This window comes from Alligator sinensis, unplaced genomic scaffold (assembly GCF_000455745.1).
Source record: "Alligator sinensis unplaced genomic scaffold, ASM45574v1 scaffold418_1, whole genome shotgun sequence".
Taxonomy (NCBI): domain Eukaryota; kingdom Metazoa; phylum Chordata; order Crocodylia; family Alligatoridae; genus Alligator; species Alligator sinensis.
In genome coordinates, this window is record NW_005843028.1 from 219,463 (window position 1) to 233,746 (window position 14,284).

The following is a 14,284-nucleotide window of genomic DNA, read 5'->3' on the forward strand; positions in this document are numbered from 1 at the left end:
GTGAGCAAAGTTTATTCTGTTAAAATAGGGCCAGTAAGGGTGCTGCCATCTACTTTGAATGTAAGAACATAGTGGTGTCGTGGAAACACACGCAGCATACTTTTGGGTCAGGTCAGCAGAAGCTTTTATTCAAAAGAAACTACAGCTGTAGGGGGGACTCCAAAGTGACATGGATCTCCCAAGCACTTGGAAGGGGTCCCCCCCCAAGAGCAAAATCAGGAGGCTTATATACTTTTTAACAGTTGCTTACAACTCACGTGATCATATAGTGAAATTAGCATGAAAAGCGGCTATAACATTACTTCATTATTTCTTTGCTGTAATCAGGATGGGAACTAATGGGGGAGGCGAGGTTAGTTCACAAACCTCCTTCTTGCACCTGCAAATCAGAGTTGTACATACTTTTTGCTATCTTCAAGGCCGCGGTGAGCGAAGCAGTTGCAGAGGAGTTACAAAGAACAAACACTTTCTCTTATCTGTTCTACTATACAGAGCCAGCAATTCTCCACAAAGCGGTTATGTCATCTTATAACTAAAATAGTCAAAGTTTAAGGCGCATATTTTTTCTGATTCCACAGTGGTTAAACCGCATGCCCAGAAAGTGAGGGATCCAGCTTCAATTCTCTCTTCCATCTGAGGCAGCTTGTCCCACTTTTCTAATGAGAGTGCCCTAACTACCAGGCTTTAAACTAATCTGGGACTAGAGGTGTTTTTAACCCCTGCTGAAGTCATGCCGCTATTCAAACTTAATTGGCCAAGAACAAAGGCATAAGGGGATGACTCCATCACCTAGTTCTTCTACCACCCTCTGTGAAGGAGAAGTCTGGGTTCCAGTCTCTCCCTTCCCATATTTTATTCAGAGACTGTATAATGGTTTAATGAATCTTGAATTATTTTCTGCACAGCTTGAATGACAGGGGCAGGGGTGGATGGGAGAGAAGGGGCCAGCAGCAGAGAGAGGCCCCGACACACCCCCCAAAATAGCTACCACAACATTTTAAGACAGCAGAGCTCAAGCTTCCTGGGTCAGATTTGTGAGCCAGATCTGATGCAAGAGCCCACCTTACAGGTCAGATCCAGACTGTGAATCAACCCTTGCCCATACCAGGCACCAAGTCTACGGCCATGCACTGAGTCTGACAGTGGATCAGCCAGGCACCAGGTCTGGGATTACAAACTGACTCCACATGCCGGGTCCAGGGTCATCCACACTAGGTCTAACCCTGGAAGTCAACCCAACTGGAAACACAGAACAGAGTCATCTGGCCCATGGAGCTCCCCATAGTTCCAAAAATTTAGTGATGGGGAGTGGTGGCAGTTTTAATTGCCAGAGGGCTCCAAATTCCCCAACCCACAGGGATCTGTAACAGGATTGTTCCCCCAGGCATGGCCATGATGCCCCCTGGAGGCCATGCAACTCCTGGCCTGCTCTGACTCTAGGGTAACCTCCCTCTTGCTCTCTCACCTGCCACACCTTGCTGGTATTATTTGATTGGAACAAGAGAGGCTGCCTCAGGGTCCCTGAGCAAGCTCTTGTCTATAGCCAGTCAGTAGGTCCCTCCCAAACCCAGCTGATCCAAATCCTGCCTCTCAAGCATTAATTGGGCCCTCCTGGCCTGTCTGCGTCCCCAGGACATCTGTTTCCTTAAGAGCTATTTGTGGCTTCCCTCCACCCCTATAGTGATGCCCATGCCTCACTGATTATATCAATATCAGTTAATCACTCTAGTGGCCTAAGGAGTGATCAGTTAATCACTTCTTAGGCCTTCACATCCTTGTTGGAGCCTCAGCATTCCTGGCTTCCACCCACTTCCTCTAGCTGGTCCCCTTAGCCTAAGCCCACTGTGTTGGACCCGGCTTCTGGGGCTCCATCTCTTGTCTCACCCTTCTCAGGCTCTGGGTTGTTGGCCTTGGTTTTGCTCCTCTTGGGCACTGGGGCCCTGGCCCTGGTTTCATTCCTCTTGGGTACTGGGCCCCTGACCTTGTCTGGCTTCCCCCAAGGCAGGGCTTCAGCCCTTCTCTAGGCTTCAACCCTTTCTGGCTTAAGCACATTCTGGGTCTCGAGCCCCAGCCCCTGGCAAGGTTCAAAACTCCAATGTGCCCCTAGCATGTTGCTATGACCTCATCCTCATCCCTTCTAGACACTCCCAGGCCACTCATTTAAACTTTAAACCAAATTACAAGCCCACTGGCTACAACTCTACACTCTGGTATACACGCTGTATAACAAATCCTCTTCATGCCAGGTAATGCTTCCCTGCCAACTATCAACTCCTCACTTGCAGTCCTCAGGGTAGCTCAGGTATCAGCCAGTCATTCCATCTCCTGTAGCCCTCTTGTTCAAGAGATCTTTCCCCTAGTGGTTGCAGGGCCTGACCAGCTACCCGGTTTCAGGCACTGGTTTTATGTGCCTCCTAAGCCCCACCCACCCCTTCTGGTCAGGTGACTCTACAGCCACCAACAAGGATTACCATTCTGGGACTAATGAGTATCCTGCCTTCCCTTGCTGTTGTTTAATTGAGCTGTTTCCAGATCTTTGTCCCTGAGCAGCCTAGATGTCTGCCTCTGTGCATCTTACTCCTGGCAGCTGGCTACAAGTCTGTCTGTTAACTGGCAATTAGCCTGTTTTCTAGCTGCCAGCCATAGGTGGAGGAAGGCCAGAGCTAATGGGGCATAGCCCCCACCAAAACTAATTTAGCACCAGCCAGCAACAGCAGTGGCGCCATTGCACCCAGTGCCACTTGGTATGCAGCCAGGCCAGCACCACACGTGTGCTGAGCTCCTCACAGCTCCACTGCTCCAGCACCACTGCCACATGCTCCTCCAGCCCCCCCAAATAATATTTTCTCCCACCACCTGTGCTGCCAGGCCTCCCTTAGCCAGCTCAGCTTGCTACAGTTTTCTTATAAAGTACCAGGTACCCCATGGGCCAAATGACTCAGCTCCATGGGCCTCCAGCCTAAGGGCCATATTTGGAGTACCATGGATCTAGCCAATCATGTCTGTTACAAGTGTGCTCAGCCTCCTCTTGGAGCACACACTGATCCTTCTCAAATATTAACAGAAGGGGCAGATTTCATGTCTCTTTCTTTGAAAGTCCTTTTCTAGAATCATATGACATTTTGGCTTCAATTTCAAGTTATACTGATGATTTTAGAAGGGAAGCATAAGAGTAACGTGAAAGAGAGCCACAGCAGGAGACTGTTTTCCCTGCAGGAAGACCAGTCTCCCCCAGACTTGCCTTGAAACGCTGAGAGACAGCAGGGAGAAGGGGACGGATCTGGAACAACTGCTGTCTCCAGATGAGCCAACAGAGCTCAGCATGAAGCAGCCCTGAGCCAGAGAGAGATACGGGAAGAAGCCCCAAGCCGGAGAGAGGCACCAGCATCCCCAAGCTGGAGAGAGAGATGCCAGTAAAAGCAGCAATGCAAGGAATGCCCAGGGGGCAAGGCAAAAGAAAAAAAGAAAAGCAAGCTGGGTGGAGAGAGAGGGGAGTGGACATACTCTGGGAGGGAAAAAAACAATGTGGAGGAGAGGGAAGGACAGCTGGGAAGCAGGCTGTCAAAGAGTCCCTAGGAGCAGGGGTATGAAGTGGAGACCAACGTGTGGGCAACAGCTAAGGCTAAAACCCAAGAGGAGGCTCCCTGGTCAGGTAAGGGACACACTGGAGACTAGCCAAGGAGAGTGGCAGTCCAGTGTCGACAACTGAAACTTGAATTAAAAAAGCAACATTTTTTTAAGTATAAGAAGAGCCATGAGTAGCAGTATAAGAAGGACTTTATTTTGTTTGCTTATTTTGATGAGGACTGTTTTCTTTTCTGTAACACCCTGAAAGGAAATCTGGGTGTCAGGGGGCATAAGGTTGGGGTGCAGGGGATGGTAGAGCCCTATTTATTTTTCAGTTATTTTTCACATCAGTAAAAATCTTCTTCTGCCCGGTGTCATGGTGAACATCCTCCTGTCAGGGAAAGTGTGTACACATCCCTGTAATAAATAAGAACAAGTATACTTACCATCAAAGTCATGGCACATGAGTTTTGTATCAACCAGGAGGGGTTAAGGATGAGATAGGATCCCTTACCCACTGTAGCAGAAGAAAATACGTTGTCTTGGAAAGGGCACAAGCCCTATAGCACCTACCATTGTCAATTAAAAACAACAGACACATTATACACAAAGTGAAAGATCAAATGTCTCCATATCAATAAGCAACATGACATTGAACAGAAGTATCACAAGTACGTTTCACACAGCAAGTAAAGTGGACAGTTTATATAAAAATAAACCTGTTATCCGGTACTTTTTATTTTTTTATAATAGAGCTTTATCTTCTGTGTCACAGAAAAATCAAGTTAAGAAATGATAGAGACTAGATAAAGAGGGGGGTCTCAGTAATAAACTGTGTTATTATACAGTTACTTTAAGATTTAGTGTTAGGGTATGAGAAGCAATAAAATTTTAGTAGGGCTAGCTTATGAGTGTGAAATATACAGGTACATTTTATTGGCTTGTATGATTATATGAGAAATAAGCACATATTTCAGTAAAGTTACAGCATAGCTATGCCAACTGGTCCCTATGCCAGTACTCCCAAATTATCTGCTTAGTTGTCTTCAAATGTATTAATATTATTCCAAATATAAAAACTTTGTATAAAAGAGTAAAAGGATAAAAATATGTTATCACATCTATGAGTTATATGGAGGTGAGGTTCGTAAAGCAAAGAGATGACTTTTTCTTCTTTCAATAGTAGTGTATACACCAATCTCAAGTTCATTGTCTTTGCAAAGTATTAACACTTTCTCTTCCTTAAGCCTTGCTTTCTTTTTCCTTCTTTTGTAGACTTTTCCTTAAATTAGAAGTCTGCACATGGAGAAGAAAAAATACGGCATTAAAAATACGTGTAACCAGCCAGGCCATGTATCTAAACTCAGAAAGTCATCCATTTGGCTTTGAACCTAACAGCAAACAAATGCAAATATAACAGTGCAAAACACTGGAGGTTTTAAGATTATCTGGTAAGCATCTTCATATACTTATAGCTCTATGATACTAAATCCTCTCCCACCCACCCTGCATCCCCTGCCTCTTTTTTATGAAACAGAGAGTTATGAATATTATCTACAGTCAGTGTTTTCTACGGAAGAGAAATAGCTGGGAATATACCATATTATCTCACATACAACCCATACCTTCTTCCTCAAAAACAGGCCCAAAAAATTGATGTGTATGTATTAAGCAGGGAACCATGCACCATGCTTTGATTCTAACCTAACCTCCAGAACATCTGTACAGATTGTCACTTAGATCAACCTAACCCCAGTTAGGTCAACCTAAGTGGAATGTCTTCATATACCCTCTTTCAAAAACCTGTGCACTAACCCAATTCCAGTAGCTGAGAGTCTCTTATATAGAAATGTATAAAGAGTAATAATATTCAGGTAAAGTATGCACATACCAATAATGATACAGCTTACTTCTAAAACTTGGAACTACTTTCTGCAAACTTGCAAGTAGCTAACACAAGCTGATGAGCAATTCATCTAAGCATCCCAGTCCTTCATGCAAAGGCTTATACTCTATGCTTGTAATGGCTGTGAAAATTCAAATGCTGTGAGGCATTCACAAGTGATGAGCTCTGAATGAAGAAGGAGGACAAAAGTTGTATGCTGATTAAGAAGGACAGGCATCACATCAAGATACTGTGACCAATGTTGTCTAAAGCTACCACAGAAGAATTAATACACTTGATGGACTTCTGCAATATTGTACCAAGAATTAAATGAATGATTATGGCAAAAGAATGCCATGCTATGGAAAGGTCAGAAGCTAATGGGAAAACACTTACACAGCACATTGGTTCTATAGTAATAAAGATGAAGCTTCACTATACTCATTTCAGAAAAACAGAACAAACAGTCTTAAAGACAACTGGGAATCCTTCCAAGCAGTGAATGCTCTAGTTATATATGAACCAAACATGTCTGAGCAATAACAAAAGCCTAGAAACACAAACTGTTTTATCAACATGTTTTTGGCATTCATTTAGACTTCTCTCTTCTCACCGACAATGCAAGAATCTAATAAAAACACACAAGAAAGAGTGAAAATCAAATACATAGGAAGAGTTGGCATGAATGGAAGTCTGAAATATTTTCTTTATTGCTACTTGATATAACTTTTCTGGCTCTATTTTTGAAAAAATGTGTTAATATACAGTACAGGAAAAAATCAAAAGGCAGGTTTAAAAGCTTATTCATAAAATGTAGCATCAATAGTAAATCCAGAAGCTATATGTTATCTTTGAAAATTGTTTTGGAATTATAAAAGCTGGTTGATATATAAAATATTGTTAAGGGTGGTTAATCCAATATTCAACCTCTTGCAAACACTGTGTTATATCTGTTTGCACAGATCTAAAATGATTTATGTATGTTCATTTTTACTTTTCTTAAAAAAATAATTTCACGATTTTACAATATTTCACTACTTTACAATACATAATTTAGCTAGAAGTTTTGAGAAAATAGGCTACTTTATTAGTAAACAGGTTGCCTCCAGTCATGACAGAAATAATAGTGCTTATAGTGCTCTCCTGAAGTACTTTCATGCTGCCCAGAACACAACACAGTGTAGAGGTAAGTGAAAATGAAGAACAAAATTAGAAATGTTAAATAATACTTGTATAACTTCATAAAAGCTTTCAAGCAATTTTAGATGAAAATTCAGGTGTGTTTTATTGTATCTGGACTAATAAACTTTCCCCTGGTTAAGAACAATTTAGATTTTTTTTGGCCAAAACTAGAGCACCTTCTAAAAGAGATGGAAGTCACTGATTGCCCCTCTCACTCTACAAATGACCCTCTGACATGGTGCAAAATGTAGCATAAATGGAGAGGTTATTGACATTTATTTTTGTCATCTAACATGGGAAACTCCCTGTCTCTTGTACCCAAAGTATCCATGTGCATGCAGTGCTTCTGCATACAATACCCCAATTTGAAGATGCAAATAATATCCTCCCCCTACCCCCCATTCTCCTACAAACAAAGTGGTGATGTATATTTGGAGGACAACTTAATGCACTGCTTTAAAAATATTACCTTGTACATGCATTCCTTTCACTTTGAAGCCACTATCCTCTGTGGAAAAAGCTCTGTTATAGAAAAGCAGAAAATGATACAGAGCAGTCTTGTGATTAGTACATATCCAGCATGCATGTATTTTATTTTTTGAGCCTTATAAGTAGCCTTGGCTCCAGCTGTCAAGGTTACCAGCTTCCCATAGTTTCACTGTCAGTATCTATAAAATTTTAAAAATTAAAACATGTCCTAAAAGCTACTGTGTGTTAAGTGATCCCAATCTGGCAAGTACTTCAGGATGGTCAGCACCTGGTTGACCTGGCTGAATTAAGTAGGGAAAATTGATAATTGCTTAGTCTGAAACTGCATATCCATCTTGAGTTATACCATAGTTGGGCAGATGCAATTCTGGCTGCTATTAAAGAACAAATTATTAACAACCTGGGAATCTGACAGGGATTCAGGCAATATAGCCAAGCTAATTGCTATCACCTCCTGGTCAGCACGAGTGCAATGCAGATACTCACTCCATGTGGTGTGGAGGTCCGGTTCAATTGGAAGGGAGCGTGCAGGCAGTATGAGAAAACTGAGGAACAGAGAAATGTTCCTGATGTCTGAAACATTTCTTTCTCCCGATCATTAAGTCCCATATGATGGAAGGGTGATGGGGTCCCAGCAGTATGCTGAAACCAGGTGTGAAATACAAAGGGGTTAAATCACAGAATCACAACTAGTGCAATCCAGCACAATTTCTTCACAAGATGCAGGATGTGCTATTCCTAAACCATCTCAAATACCTATCCTGACTTTGGATGTGCATCTCAACCATCTCAAAACCATCTCTAAACCATCTCAAATACCTATCCTGACTTTTCCTGAAAAATCTTCCACGAAGGAGATTCTGTAGTCCCTATTATGGGAAGTTATGTCTAAATGGTGCAGTTTAACCACACTGCTTCATTTTCTGCCCTATGTGGCAAGGGAGAAAATAATTGTTCTTCCTCTTCTTTATGGTACTTTTTCAATTTTTAAAATTTTTTTATCTATCATCCTCCACCACATTATTTCCTTCCCCCCCCAAACTAACCTTATCTAATTCTGTCAGTCTTTCCTTATGCAGCTTATTTCAACCCCCTTATTCCTTTTCTTTGTCACTCACCTCTGAATACTTTCCAATCTACCCACCTGCTTCTGAAAATGCAGGGAACAGAAATGCAGTCAGTACCGCAGCTGAGGCCTCATCAGCACCAGGTAAAGTGGTATTGTCACCTATCATGTCTCACATTCAGTATTTCTGTGAATATTTGCATTTGCCTTTTTCATGATTGCATCACATTGTTGACTCGCATTGAGTTTGAGGTCCCTCTCAGAAGTGCTATTGCCCCACCCAGTTAACCTTTTCCCCCAGCATTCTCATCTGCAAATTTGATCAAGTTCTCTGTTCCTGTATCTGACCAATAATTAAAATGTTAAACGATTCCAGACCATGTAGAACCCCATTTGAAATCACTTGCCTCAACCAAAAGACAACCAACCTTCTATTAAGCAGAAGAGATTATAGCAGGATGTTCTGCAGAGTACAGGTTACTACCAGATAATTCCCAGATGAGCTAATAAAGCCTTTTTCAATCTTATCCATTGTGTGCTGTCTTTCTTTCTTCTTGAGACAATATAGTTGGAACTCTGCCTACTGAAAACTCTTTCAGTCTCTTTCTAAACTCCATAAATCTGTGACAATTTCCACCTGGCATTTCATAGCTTTTAGGGCACAGTCTCCCTCACTGGCTGATATATCCTTTTTGCATTGTATTTTAAGGATTAAAAATTAGGAAAGGAGAGTTTTGGAAGCAGAATAGATTGTGACAACAAAAAGGAAACTGAAACAGGGAATGGATAGAAGTGAGAGGACAAGTTACAGGGAAGATCTGTGTCTGCAGGGAGGAACAGATACAGAGAAGGACAGATTTTGGTTTATTATTAATTACACTGAAAAGCAAATGGGTGGGCTGGATAGTCTGCATTCTTAATACTAATGATGAGTCATTACGTTAGTTTTGCTTCTTAAAAAAAGCATTGTTTAAAATTTAATTGTATATACAGCTCCTTTTTTATTAAAAGTGTAACTCCTATAGATATTATGCAATATGGCCTACACAGTATTTGATTAACATCCATGGGAATTTACCACTATTATTTTGGCCACTAGATAATGCTTATATCATTCCTTACAGACAAGAGAGATGAGAGACAAGAAAAACTAATAAAAATACGATTAAGTGAACTACAGAGTTCAAATAAAGAGCATTCCAAAGTCTATTGTACATGCAAAAAAAGGTTCATAATTTAATGTAGCATGGCTTTTGTTTCTTTCCATGTTATGGTTTGAAAAGTATCTCTAGAAACGGTCTGTTCTCAGAGGATTAGCTCTCTGCAAGAACTTCATCATATAAGTTTACTGTGGTAACTCATTGAAGTTTTTTATCGCTATTATTTGTTATTTTTTCATAGATTTCATAGACATTATATTTCATAGACATTAGGGCTGGAAGGGACTTCGGAAGATCATCGAGTTCAGCCCCCTGCCCCAAGGGCAGGAAGTCAGCTAGGGTCAAAGGATCCCAGCAAGATAAGCGTCCAAACGTTTCTTAAAAGAGTCGAGAGGAGGCGCTTGCACCACCTCTGGATGGAGTCTATTCCAAGCCTTGGGGGCTCAGGCAGCAAATAAGTTTTTCCTTATGTCCAGCCTAAAACAGTCTTGGAGGAGTTTGTGACTGTTGGACCTTGTCATCCCCTGGAGTGCTCTGGTGAACAGGTGTTCCCCCAGATACTGATGCACATCTCTTATGTACTTATAGGCTGCCATCAGGTCCCCCCTGCGCTTTTTCAGGCTGAAGAATCCCATGGCTCTCAGCCTTTCTTCATAAGGCCTATACTCTTGCACTCTGATCATGCGCATGGCTCTCCTCTGGACTCTCTCAAGCTTCTCCACATCCTTCCTGAATTGTGGGGCCCAGCATTGGATGCAGTACTCCAGCTGCGGCCTCACCAAGGCTGAATTAAAGGTTTTCTTAGGTTAAAGATAATAAAATGATCATTGACACCAAAATAAATATCCCAGAAACACTTGACTCATACTTAGTACAGTAAATCAACTTCAAGAAGCAGCTAGAGCTGAGGCTTGGTTTCTTTTTGCAGCGAAGCTCATGGTTAGGCCTGAGATCCAGAACCTGAATCCAGAGCAAGGGTCACAGACAGATACTGGATGCAGGGCCCAAGCATGGGGGCAGGAAAAGGGTGCACTTTACAAGGGCCTGGAGATCCAGAGGCCCCAGCCTAGGCTGCAACCCTATGAGGAAAAAAACAAAGGCTAAATTATAGGTCACGCTTGAGTATATGTATGGAAAGTTATGTATTACCTATATGGGGTCTCTACTTCAGATTTGCTGGAGCCAATCAGAAGAAGAACAAGCAACATTGTGAACAGTGAGTTGCTGGCCAGCCCAGGGCCCATCTGTAGAACAGGGAGAGTGCCCTTGTGCAGTTAATGCTAGGACTTGTAGTTTGAGAGACAGAGGGATTAATGCTTCCCTATGTGACATGCTCTCTCAAGAACTACAAGTCCTCTGTGCATATAGGTGGAGAGGGGAGGGACAAAGTACCATATAACCAGGGGCATAGATCCCAGGGAGAGTGGAAGCCATAGTGTTGCTGGTAGGATTTACAGGCCCAAAAGTGAGTAATGAGTTAGGCCTGGTGGTCTAAACATTGCACAAAGAAGAACTGAAACAGGGATAGGGTTAGAGCCTGGGAGGAAAGGACATTTCTTTCTCTCTCTCACACACACACACACACACACACACACACACCCCATGTCTGGCTATAAATATAAGTCAGGCAGCCAGAAATGTAAGGAGGTAAAACAAAAGGAACTAAAAGAAGCTAAAGGACACCAATCAATCCTCCAGTTTTTCAAAACAGACAAGGCCTTTCTGCAGTCTGGCTCAGGCAATACACTAACTAAGGAAGTAGATGAACAAAAGCAAGATGAAAATGATTTTAATATAGAGACTGTGTCTGTGGCAACTGATGATGAAGAAAAGCTGCCAGATGCATCATGTAACTCCAATCTAATGCTTTCAAAAGATAGGTAATATCACCATTAGCACCACTACATTCAGAAGAAGGCTTACAAAAAACATGACAAAGTAGTACTACACTATCTGATTCATGCTTTTTCAAAGACCCAGGCTTGTGGCCTAAACTGATAACAGATTCTGTCCGTCAAAAAATGTTCTATCTGGTTTCCTGACTTTTGAAGAAATGTGGAAGCTAGCAAAGTCAATTCCAAAAAATGTTGGCAGGCATAAGTTTCCTGAATTTCTTCTCAAGTGTAAGACTTCCAATGGAGAACAGTTACCAAGAGACTGATTTGTTTGGAGTCCTACCAATCAAGCACTGTATTGTTTTCCATGTCGGTTACTTTCTGAAAGGAGACAAAAACAAAGCTGGAATGCATGTGCAGATGCTATCCATCCACTCACAAAAGCATCTTCCAGGTATTCTGGAAACAATGGAATGTGCTCTTGAATTAAATTTAACACATGAAGCTCGATCACAGCTGTAAGCACTGAAAAGGTACTTCAGCTCATTTTCATGCCTTTTGTTGGCTAGCTTCTGGTACAAGGTTCTTTCAAGTATTGATGACAGAAACAAGATTTTACAAGCCAGGGGAATCTTTCTTGAATCAGAGGCAGCTCTCCTTGCTGATATTATTGAGAAAGTAAAACAACTTAGAGATCAGTAGCCCAGAATTCTACAGGAAGCACATCTTGTAGCAGAAGGCATGGGAATTTTGCCACAATTACCATAGAAGAGAGGCAAGAAGCGGAAAAGATTTCATGATGACACAGCTAAGGAATCATGTTCTACCATCTCTGAAAATTGTCCAGAATCTTTATTCAGAAGGAATGTTTTTGATGCATCTTTGGACAACATTATCTATGGATTGGAGTACAGATTCAAAGCAACCAATAACATTTGTTTTACATTTCATTCAGTCCTAAAATATGTGATACTAGAGCCTGAGGAACTTGGTGAAGCTTCTAAATGTCTACTTAACAAGTATCCTACAGATCTTCCTGAGAATTTCCTTGTGAAATGCTGCATCTAAAAAAAAACCCTTCAATCTACTTTTGAAAAAGAGTATGAACTACCCCCAACTTACCTTATTAAAAAACAACTGCAACTGCTTTTCAGTGAAGTATGCATAGCCATACAGATCTTTTGCACACTGCTAGTGACCATAGCAGAAGCTGAAAGAAGTTTCAGCAAGCTAGCACTCATCAAAAACTGCAGGTGTTCTACTATATGACAAGAACGGTTAAGCCACCTTGCTATTTTGTCTATTAGGTGTGAACTTGCAAGAGAAATTGACTTTGGGGAAATAATTCATGTTTTTGCAGTGAAAAAGGCCAGAAAAATAAAGCTTTAAAGTGAATTGGTGTATTTATAAAATGTTTGCAGCTATGTTGGTCCATTAGAACAAAAAAATCAAAACATCGACTGGACAATATCATCATAAGGACCAACAACCAAAATGATAAAGAATAGTCAGAAATGTAGAATGTCATTTCAGATTAAAATAGAAAATGTTCTTTCATGGTTCATGAGATTTTATGTATGGGGGATGGTGTGTGTGTGGGAGGGAGCCTGCCTTACAAGTTTGTACTGGGCCCAAAGAAATGACGCTTGGGCCTGACTGGATGACAGTGTAATGGTTAGGAGGTGGTCATGGTCAGGAAGCCAAAATGGGGGTGGGAGCAAACTAAGGTCAAGGTGCCATAATCAGGAAGCTGCAGGTCAAACCGAGGTAGATAAGCTGTAGAGCCTTAAAGGATCAGAACTTGGGAAACAGCTTAGTGTCAGAAGCCAGAGTCAGGAATGGTCAGCATTGAAGCAGAAGCAAGACAGAAGTCAAACACCCAAAATGGATACTAGGAGTACATGAGCAGGAAGAAAGAACAAGAATCAAGTCAAACTGCTGAGATCAGAGCAGTTTACAAGCTCAACAGGAGACAGATGACTCAACTCCAGCTTGTGCAATGACTCATAATACTAGTCACAACAGCATCCCTTGTTTATGCAGTGCCCCAGGGCATGTGTAGATGAAATGGGGGCCCTAAATTGAAGTGGTGGGTTTTAAAAAACACCGCTTCAATTTAGGGCTGATTAAACCCCCATGTCATGCGCACACTCCACTGAATTACCTGCCTCTCCAGTGGGGAGGGGAGGGCGAGCTGCCAGTAGGCAAAGCAGTCCCTGGGCTGCAGGCGGGGCTGGTGCTTCCCTCTGCGGCAGCAGTGGCCCCCGCTCCAGGTGACACCCGCCCACAGGCGCCTGGCTCAGGTGGTCCTGGGGGGCACCACAACCGCAGGGGGAAGCACCAGGCCCCTGCACAGCTCAGGGAGGAAGGCTCCAGGGGTTGGGGGTGGAAAATCACACTCACTGCTTTTCTTGGGTGGAGCCTGCTTTCCCAGGCTGCTGCCAGGCTGCCTGCAGGGCTTCCTGCAGAGCCATGGAACTGCACAGAGCCTGCTGCTTCATTCCATGGCTGTAGGGGCTCCTTGAAGGAGTTTTAGTTTACTGCGCCCCAAGTCATTCAAGGTGCATTACGCCACCGAATTTCCTATAGCGGCTGGAATTAATATGCAAGACACAGCTGAGGTGTGCAAGCACCAACACCATTAAAGCAGTACAAAGCATTTACCCTGCTTTAAAGTGTTGTGCACACATGCTTCTCATTTTGTCTACACATGGCCCCAGTGATTAGATCACTCACCTGTGATGTTAGAGCACTCACCTGGAAGTTGCAAGTCCAGTTCTTTCATCTACTTTGAGGGACTGGTAACTTATCTCCCCCATGAATGTGCCATCAGTACTAAGCTATCAGTTATGCTAGAGAGGGATGTTCTCAGTGTCATTCATTGATACTGCTTCACTTTTTTTTCCTTTTTTTTTTTTTTAACATAAATAACTAAACATTCAGTGGAACATAAACTGAAACCTAACTACAAGATTAAAGAATCGTACTCTTTTGGTCAATCCATACTTAAGTTTTGCATGAAAAGTAGAAGAGCTTCAAGGCTAAGTATAGACAGTCAAAAAGCCTGAGGCTGAATTGATTCAGTCTTTGCAGTTTAGTC

At 42.3% G+C, this 14,284-nt stretch overlaps 1 long non-coding RNA gene across 1 annotated transcript; it reads right to left on the reverse strand.

Annotated features, from left to right (window-relative positions):
- Nucleotides 1–4,753: 4,753 nt before the first annotated feature.
- Nucleotides 4,754–8,300, reverse strand: LOC102383166. The gene is made up of 4 exons (XR_325288.3): nt 8,242–8,300; nt 7,610–7,765; nt 5,478–5,638; nt 4,754–4,863 (listed from the first exon to the last, which is right to left on the reverse strand). It is a non-coding gene; the product is annotated as an uncharacterized LOC102383166 (long non-coding RNA).
- Nucleotides 8,301–14,284: the final 5,984 nt, after the last annotated feature.